This window comes from Dromiciops gliroides, chromosome 4 (genome assembly GCF_019393635.1).
Source record: "Dromiciops gliroides isolate mDroGli1 chromosome 4, mDroGli1.pri, whole genome shotgun sequence".
Classification (NCBI taxonomy): domain Eukaryota; kingdom Metazoa; phylum Chordata; class Mammalia; order Microbiotheria; family Microbiotheriidae; genus Dromiciops; species Dromiciops gliroides.
Window position 1 is genome coordinate 148,223,893 of NC_057864.1, and position 9,572 is coordinate 148,233,464.

Below are 9,572 nucleotides of genomic sequence, written 5' to 3' on the forward strand. Positions count from 1 at the left end.
GACATGAATGGTAGGTCAACATGGAAAAACAATGGTGTTACCACTACTACTACTACTACTGCTACTATTACTACTGCTGCTGCTGCTGCTGCTACTATCTTATTACATCAATGGAACCAAGAAGGGTTTCTCCAAAAGGTAGACTACACCTTTTGATTTTTTGCACCAGACCTTTCCTTATGTGATTCTGAGACACATATAATCCATGTTTCAACTTTTGTCTTGGAGAACAGGAATAGCTTTTGAAATATCATTAAAAGGAGTGAATCTAATTACTGTTATGTCTTCACAAAAAGAAATCTAACCCAGTAGACAGCCTGGCAGCTTCATTCTCATGAACATCCTCACCATGAAGAAACTGAAGAGGATATTGACAAAGCCAACAAATAGAAGAAACTTCTTGATCTTGGGAATATTCATTGTCTTGGGTGGATCTAGGATTATGAACCCTATGGCCCCTCATTAAAAGTAGGAAGCTAGATGCAAGTTCTCCCATAATCTATTGTTCATTTACTCGATATGACAGGAAAGTCACTGATCTCTGGTGTCCATGTTCATCAGTGTGAGAATTGGAACCACACCCCCTGCTGAGAGGGACATTGTGAGAATCAGGCCTGAAAAGAAAATATGTGACCTTGACATCCGGAAGTGACCTAAGGTTTTGAAGGTTGGATTGGCATCCACAATTTGTGTCTAATGCCTATGGGTTGTGTCAATCAGTGCTACCAGCCAATTAGCTTGGAGCTGTGTGTAAGGACGGCCCTGCTTCCTGTTTCACAGGGGCTTCTGGGAGAAGCAGCTAAGGATCTCGGCCTCTTTTGTTCAGGACTTTGGGTTGGCAGCAGGAGCACACACACTCTCTCTTTTAGATAGCTAGATGAAGGCTGTTTTTCCTCTCTCTCTCTCTTTGCTAACCCCTAATATACTTTAATAAATGCTTAATGCCCAAAGACTGGTGCTAAAGCTTTTCTAATTTAAGGCGACCACACATTATATTTTTTAAACATCACAGCTAGAATTTTAGGCTTTACATCAGTCATAGATCCAAAACTAGGAGGTTCCATATTTATATCATAAATTATCCCTCCGGGGATGAGAAAGTGAGACACCACCACCAGGGAGTGTGCCAACATAGTCAGTGGTATGTAATCCCAGGTGGCTTCTTCAGCTTCAGGTTGGGACACTTGAGGACCATGAAAAGCATCTGATACAAGTTCTCCATGTTGGTGGTGGCATCTGGCAGCTCCAAATTCCTTGCTCCCCAGAGCACTGCCCAAGTTCATTGATTTTTACACTGGGCCAAACCTATTATGACACAAGTAACCATAGGCTCTGTGATGTTTAAAATCTAAATGTGTGGTCACCTTACATTAGAAGCTTTAGCACCAGTCTTTGGGCATTAAGCATTTATTAAAGCATACCAGGTATTCACATGAAGTTCAGAAAGTAAAGAAAAGGCCTATCTAGCCTAGAATTCCAGCCTGGTCATGTTCTTCCTCAAGTCCTTTGCCACAAGCCTGCTTCAACCACAAACTGCTCTCAAACTGAGTGTGGAAGCTTTTTATAGGTCTGGAGCAGAGGTGGTCCTTACACACCGCTTCAAGTTGATTGATAGGCGTCATCCCAATCCATTAGTTCACTGGACTTGAAGGTGGTCTTGAGTTGAGTTCAAAGTCCTTAGCTTCTGAGAACAATATCTTCTTAAGGGCTAGCCAGGTGTGGTTACAATCTAATTAACTTGAAGTAGGCTAATCAGCAAAGTCAATCACTCTCACTTAATTCAATCAGTTTAGATTAATCTCCAGGTGGGCCTTTGAGTATCTGCCAAATCCCATTATTTTCTCACAGCTCTTAGTGCCCATGTACTTCTCTTTGGTTGCATTGAGCCCTTGGAGTAGTACCCTACCTAGGCTGATTCTCCCAGACAACACCTGCTCTGGGTCAAACAAACGTTCCCTCTTGTGTAACGTAACATATTTCCTCTCTCTTCTTGGATACTATTTTCTAAACTAATCTGATAAAGATATTTAGTGCTAATCTTTAGTGGGCACTAATGGCTTTATGTCTTTAAATATGTTATCTCATTTGATCCTCACAATAATTCTGTTAGGTATGTGCTATTATTTTCCCATTTACCAATGATGAGACTGAGGCTGAGAGAGTTGTAGGCAGAATGATTAGAGTTGAGTTATACATTTCTATGAATCACAGAACAGACTCCTTCTGATCCTTTTTGGCTTTTGTGTACAAATATTCTCCAAAAGGCACTATCATCTTACATCTCTCCTCCCTTTTGTGGTTAAACTTGAGAAGATCATCTATAATTGATGTTCCCATTACCTTTCCTCTCACTCTCTTCTAAACCTTCTGCAGTTTGGCTTATATCATCATCATCTAACCAAAACTGCAACCTCTAATTTTGCCAATGATCTCTCTTTTTTTTTTTTTTGTGGGGCAATGAGGGTTAAGTGGCTTGCCCAGGGTCATACAGCTAGTAAGTGTCAAGTGTCTGAGGCTGGATTTGAACTCAGCTCCTCCTGAATCCAGGGAGGGTGCTTTATCCACTACGCCACCTAGCTGCCTTCACCAATGATCTCTTAATTGGCAAATCTAATGGCTCTTTTTTTCAGTCTTCATCCTTCTCAATCTCTCTGAAGCTTTTGACATTGCTGATCACCCTCTTTTCCTCAATACTGTCTTCTCTCTAGGTTTCTGGTTCATCTCCTATCTATCTAACCAGTATTTCTCAATATCCTTTACTAGATCTTCATTCAAGTCATGACCACTGCCACTAAGAGTCAGCCACAGCTCAGTACTAGGCCTTCTTCTCTTCTCCCTCTATACTATTTCATTTAGTGTTCTTATGGGTTCCCATAGATGCATTTCTATGCTGATGATTCTCAGATCTACTTTTTTTTTGGGGGGGGGGCAATGAGGGTTAAGTGACTTGCTCAGGGTCACACAGCTAGGAAGTACCAAGTGTCTAAGGCCAGGTCCTCCTGAATCCATGGTCGGTCCTTTATCCACTGTTCTTCCTAGCTGCCCCAGATCTACTTTTCTTAACCTCTCTCCTTTCTGAACCTCCAGACTCCTTTTTCCAACTGCCAATTGAACAACTCAAAGTGGATGTCCAACAGACATCATGAACTCAGTCTATCCAAAACTAAATCCTTTATTTTCTTCCCCAAACCTCCCCCTTTATCAACTTTCCTGTTATTGTTGAGGATATATCCAGTCACCTGGAAGGCTCATGTTGTAGAAATAATCCTCTCTCACCCCCATATTCAATCTGCTGCCAAGACCTGTTGATTTTACTTGTGTAGAACTTTTCCTGTATTCCCCCTTCTCTTCTCTGACATTACTACTTGGTGTAGGCCCCTCAATACCTCATGCTCTCTCTCAAAAGTCTCTCCTTATTCATTTCAGTTGTCAAATTAATCTTCCTGAAGTGAAGCTCTGACCACATTAACCCATTCAATGAAATAATTAAAAAAAAAACACCCTATTACCTCTAGGATCAAATATAAAATCCTCTGGTATTTAAAGCCTTCCTAACCTATCTTGCATCACTATTCTCACTTTACAATCCTCTTACATTTTGTTTCCCACTGTGGGGGCCAAATTTAATATATGGAGAGTTAATTGGGTGGCTTGCCAAAATATTGGGGCCCCGGAAATAATGAGGGACCTCTAGGTTCTAAGCTCCCTCATCTCCAAAGTGCCTTTTTAGATATTTCTCCCAGACCAATAAGAAAGGAGCCTAGCAGCCTCTGTTCCACAAATGAGTCAGGTTTTATTAAGAAGAATAAACAGCTAAGGTGAAATTAATAAAATCAAAGACAAGGGAATAAGGGAAAAGAAATATGGATAATCCTCCTAGCTCTAACCTAAGTCTATACAATCCCCAAATTTGCTTCCAGTTCAGCTAATTCAAAAGAGCAGAGTTTGTATTTTAATTCACCACCTGGAGCTCGTAGCTTCAATGGAAAGAACAGCTTACAGCTGCCCCTGCTTGCACCACCGGGAGGGAAGACAACTCCACCAGAGCAGTGAGCTACCTTCAGTGAGTGTTTAATCTTCCTCCCCCAAAAGGGGAGGTCCTTCAAAAACTGCCTATGGAGAGTGGTTTCTCCTTCTTACCTCAGCAGCATATGTCACTTCAGGGAAGGCCAGGTGTGGCCCCTCTGAATGAGTCAGCCAAATTCCAATAATCTTACCACACTACCACATACACTGAGATCCAAGGACACTGGCCTCTTTGTTCCTCATACAAGACTCTGGGGATTTTCACTGACTGTCCCCCATGTCTGGACTTTTCTCCTTGCTCATATTCACCTCCTGGCTTTTCTGGCTTCCATCAGATCCCAGTTAAAATATCCCCTTTAATGCTTGTCCTTTTCTCTGTTGATATTTTTTTTTCTATTTATCATTTACATGGTTTATTTATCCATAGTTATTTTCATGTTGTCGCTAAGATTAGATGGTGAAGTCTCTGAGAGCAGAGATCATATTTGTTCCTTTTTTGTATTCTCAGAGCTCAGCACAGTGCTGGATACACAGCAGTCACTTAATCATTATTGACTGACTGACATGTGTGTGTGTTTTTTTTTAGTTGTGACCAACTCTTCATGACCCCATTTGGGGTTTTCTTGGCAAAGATATTGGAGTGGTTTACCATTTCCTCCTCCACCTCATTTTTACAGATGAAGAAGCTGAGGCAAAAAAGGGTAAGTGAATAGTCCAGGGTCACAAAGCTAATAAGTGTCTGAGGCCTGATTAGAACTAATGAAGTCGAGTTTTCCTGACTCCAGATGGGAAACTCCATTCAGTGCACTACCCAGCTACCCCTGACAGATCATAGTTCTACTTTTCCTCTCTTTTTCATTTTTAATGATTCATATCTTAGTGCAGCTAGGCTGTGGGTTCTCATATCAGTCTTATCCAGTGAGATCCAAAAAAGGTTTCAATTAAAAAATCCATCTACATACTCTTTGCAGTAAAATAAATACATGAATTAAATTTTCCCATTTATTTAGAATTTTATTTTTCCCCCAAATTACATGTAAAAAGAAATTTTAACATTGATCTTTTTTTTTTGTGGGGCAATGAGGGTTAAGTGACTTGCCCAGTTTGACACTGATTTTTAAAACTTTGTGCTCCAAATTCTCTTCCTTCCTCTCCCCCACCCCTCTTAAGAACTCAAGCAATTCAATATAAGTTATACATGTGTAGTCATGCAAAACACTTCCACATTTGCATGAATTAATTTTTAAGGTTTAGTCTTAAAAAGTAAAAATTTCCCATCCATCAAAGCTATTTGGCTAGATTTGCAGAAGTTCTGTCCAGTACTAGCTCAGGCCAGTCTTAATGAATCAGGCTCAGGATTGGAACAAAGTGAAATATTCATAGATCATAAAATTCAGTAAAAATAAATTCCCATAAAATAAGGGGTTAAAATGTATACAATTAATAATTCAAATAGATACTGCTTCCCATTGCCACTGAATTCACTAAGGCAGCAGCTGTGGGTCAGAGAGAAGTCCTACTGGCCAGTAGGAATTCCATCAAACCTCAAGAGCAGCAGCTCCCCATTAGACTGGGCTTTTCATGCCTCAGGCGATAAGGAAGCAATGCCCTAGTCTCCTAAATCAACTAAATCCCAAGAATAGATTCTTTGCTCCCTTTTAGGGAAACCAACCAAGTCTACTTCAAACAGATGCCTCTCTGACCACAGCATATCTGTGTTGTATTTAAGCCTCATGTATATGTTAGATACATACCTTCAAAAAATTTGTTTATCTGCACAAAATACAGAAATATGAAGCAGTGGTTTGTAGTTCTTTTAAAGCAATGTATTGTTTACATCACCTCCATTTCCAAATATGTCCTAAAGAATCATCCCATCTAACAAAGGAAAAAAGAAAGAGGCTGAAAAGGCAGTTCAGTAAAACTAACAGTTCAGTTGAATCAGACAGTATACCAATTTTTCATACCCTTAATCCACAGTCTATGTAAAGAAGGAAGGGAAAATAATATTCACAATGACTATAAGAAGGTAAATGGGAAGAACAATTCCCCCCCCAAAAAAGTATATATTGCAAAATTATAAAGAAGCATGGCCTCCCACAAAAGAGATATGAGTAGATAGACATCTCCACCCCATTCCATTGCAGAGATGGGAGATCCATAAGTATGGAATACGTCATATGTATTTCAAACTTTTTTTTGGTGAATTGATTGATTTATGATGATTTTTATCTTTCTTTTCTTTCTTTAAAAATAGTATTTGTTATACGAGATGGTTCTATGGGAAGGGGAAATGGAAGGAATACTGGGAGAAGTGGATGATGTGAAAACAAAAGATAAAAATACAAAAAAATTATTTAAAGAAGAAAGGCTCATTTTCTCCTCTCTTCAATAACTCCTGTTTTTATTTTTTTATTTTTTGCAGGCAATGGGGGTTAAGTGACTTGCCCAAGGTCACACAGCTAGTAAGTGTCAAGTGTCTGAGGCCGGATTTGAACTCAGATATTCCTGAATCTAGGGCCGGTGCTTTAACCACTGTGCCATCTAACTGCCCCCTGTTTTTATTTATTTATTTATTTATCTATCTATTTATTTATCTATTTATTTATTTATTATTTATTTATTTATTTTTAGTGAGGTAATTGGGGTTAAGTGACTTGCCCACGGTCACACAGCTAGTAAGTGTTAAGTGTCTGAGGCCGGATTTGAACTCAGGTACTCCTGACTCCAGGGCTGGTGCTCTATCCACTGCGCCACCTAGCTGCCCCCTGTTTTTATTTTTTAATGAAGAATCAAAAGGTAAACTTAAAGATTTACTTTTTAAAATTCTAGTTTTATTGATGTCCCACTGGGACTGAGAACACGAATATTATGCTTTTTAAAAATGGCATCACTAAGTTATTTTCCTAAAGTGAGCGAGCTCCAGGCTATTCTCTATAGCCAGCTCTAGTCATGGATTGACTTACAAATGAAGTCATATTCTGTCAACTCTAGGCCTCTTGGTGAGCTTCTGTGACTACAAAGTGGAAAGAAATCACAGTTGTACTCTTAAGGATTTTATAGTTTAGCTTGAAGAAGACAGGATGACATGCTAGTTGAAACTACTGAATACTAAAGTACTTCAGTAATCAATTCATAGTTTTCTGACTTCCTTCACAGTAACCTCATCTGTAAAAAGGAGTTGGACTAAAATGACCTTCTAGCTTTGAATCTGTAATCCTATGAACCTCTGAGCTTTCATTTTTAGGAGAATCTTGATCCCCATTCAGTGTTTTTCTTCTTAGACTCCTTGGAGGCTTTCTTGTCCAATAGGAAAGGAGATACTTTCCTCATATCATCTGAGAGGTCATGAATTCCTCCCAGAAGCTGATCATTGACATTACAGAACAAAAGGGAAAAACCACAAGAAGGAAAACAAAAATAACAACAACAAAGTGAAAATAGTATACTTTGATCTGCATTCAGACTCCATAGTTCTTTTTTCTGGATGTGGAGAATATCTTTTGGAATTGCTTTGGATCATTGTATTACTGAGAAGAGCTAAGTCTTTCACAGTTGATCATCACACAATGTTGTTGATACTGTGTACAATGTTCTCCTGCTTCCGCTCACTTCACTCAGCATCAGTTCATGTAAGTCTTTCCAGATGTTCCTGGAATCTGCCTGCTCATCATTTTTTACAGCACAATGGTATTCCATCACATTCATATACCACAACTTGTTCAGCCAATCCCAATTGATGGGCTTTCCCATAATTTCTAATTCTTTGCCACCAGAAAAAGATCTACTTATAAGTATTTTTGTACATGTGGGTCCTTTTCCCTTTATTCTGATCTCTTTAGGATACAGACCTAGTAGTGGTATTGCTGGGTCAAAGGGCATGCACAGTTTTATAGCTCTTTGGGCATAGTTCCAAATTATTCTCCAGAATGGTTAGATCAGTTCACAATTCCACCAACAATGTATTAGTGTTCCAATTTTCCCACATCTTCTCCAACATTTATCATTTTCCTTTTTTTGTCATATTAGCCAATCTGAGAGGTATGAGGTGGTACCTCAGAGTTGTCTTAATTTTCATTTCTCTAATCAATAGTGACTTAGAGCATTTTTTATATGAATATGGATAGCTTTAGTTTCTTCATATGAAAATTGCCTTTCATGTCCTTTGACCATTTCCCAACTGGGAAAGGACATGTATTCTTACACATTTGATTCAGTTCTCTCTATATTTTAGAAATGAGACCTTTATCAGAAACCCTGGGTGTAAATTTTGGTTCCCAGCTTTCTGCTTTTCTTCTAATCTTGGTTGCATTGGTTTTGTTTGTGCAAAACCTTTTTAATTTAAGGTTATAAAATTGATCCATTTTGCATTTCATAATGTTCTTTATCTCATCTTTGGTCATAAATTCTTCCCCTTTCCACAGATCTGATACATAAACTATTCCTTTTTCTCCTACTACAGTATCACTTTTTTTGGTCTAAATCATGTGCCCATTTTGGCCTCATTTTGCTATATGGAGTAAGGTGTTTCTCTATGCTTAGTTTCTGCCATACTATGTTCTAGTTCTCCCAGCAGGTTTTGTCAAATAGTGAGTTCTTATCCCAGAAGCTGGAGTAGCTTACCATAGTCATTTACTACTTTTTCTTGTGTGTTTTTCCTATTCCACTGATCCATCATTCCATTTCTTAGCCAATACAAAATAGTTTTGCTGATTGTTTCTTTATAATATAGTTTTAGATCTGGCACAGCTAGGCCAGCTTCCTCTGTATTTTTCCCCATTAATTCCATTGGTATTCTTGAGCTTTTGTTCTTTCAGATGAATTTTGTTATTATTTTTCTAGCTTCATAAAACAATTTTTAGTACTTTGATTGGTATGACACTGAATAAGTAAATTAATTTAGGTAGAATTGTTATTTTTTTTTAATATTAGCTCAGCCCACCCCTAAACAATTGATATTTTTCTAATTGTTTAGACCTAATTTTGTTTGTGTGAAAAGTGTTTTGTAATTGTGTTCATATAGTTCCTGGGTTCATCTTGGCGAGTAGACACCCAAATATTTTATATTGTCTACAGTTATTTTATTTCAATTTTTTCTTGTGGGGCAATGAAGGGTAAGTGACTTGCCCAGGGTCACGCAGCTAGTAAGTGCCAAATGTCTGAGACTGGATTTAATCTCAGGTGCTCCTGAATCCAGGGGCAGAGCTTTATCTGCGGCTCCACCTAGCCACCCCTGTCTACAGTTATTTTAAATGGAATTTCTCTTTCTATCTCTTGCTGCTGGGTTTGGTGACAATACATAGGAATGTTGATGATTTGTGTGGGTTTATTTTATATCCTGCAACTTTACTAAAGTTGGTAATTGTCTTAAGTAGTTTTTTAGTTGATTCTTTAGGATTCTGTAGGTATACCATCATATCTGTAAAGAGTGATAATTTTGTTTCCTCCTTCCTATTCTAATTCTTTCAATTTCTTTTCTCTTATTGCTAAAGCTAACATTTCTAGAACAATATTGAATAATAGTGGTGATAATGGGCATCCTTGTT

General features: G+C 38.4%; 1 pseudogene; it reads right to left on the bottom strand.

Moving 5' to 3' along the window:
- Positions 1-300: 300 nt before the first annotated feature.
- Positions 301-1,222, bottom strand: LOC122726044 (annotated as a pseudogene).
- Positions 1,223-9,572: the final 8,350 nt, after the last annotated feature.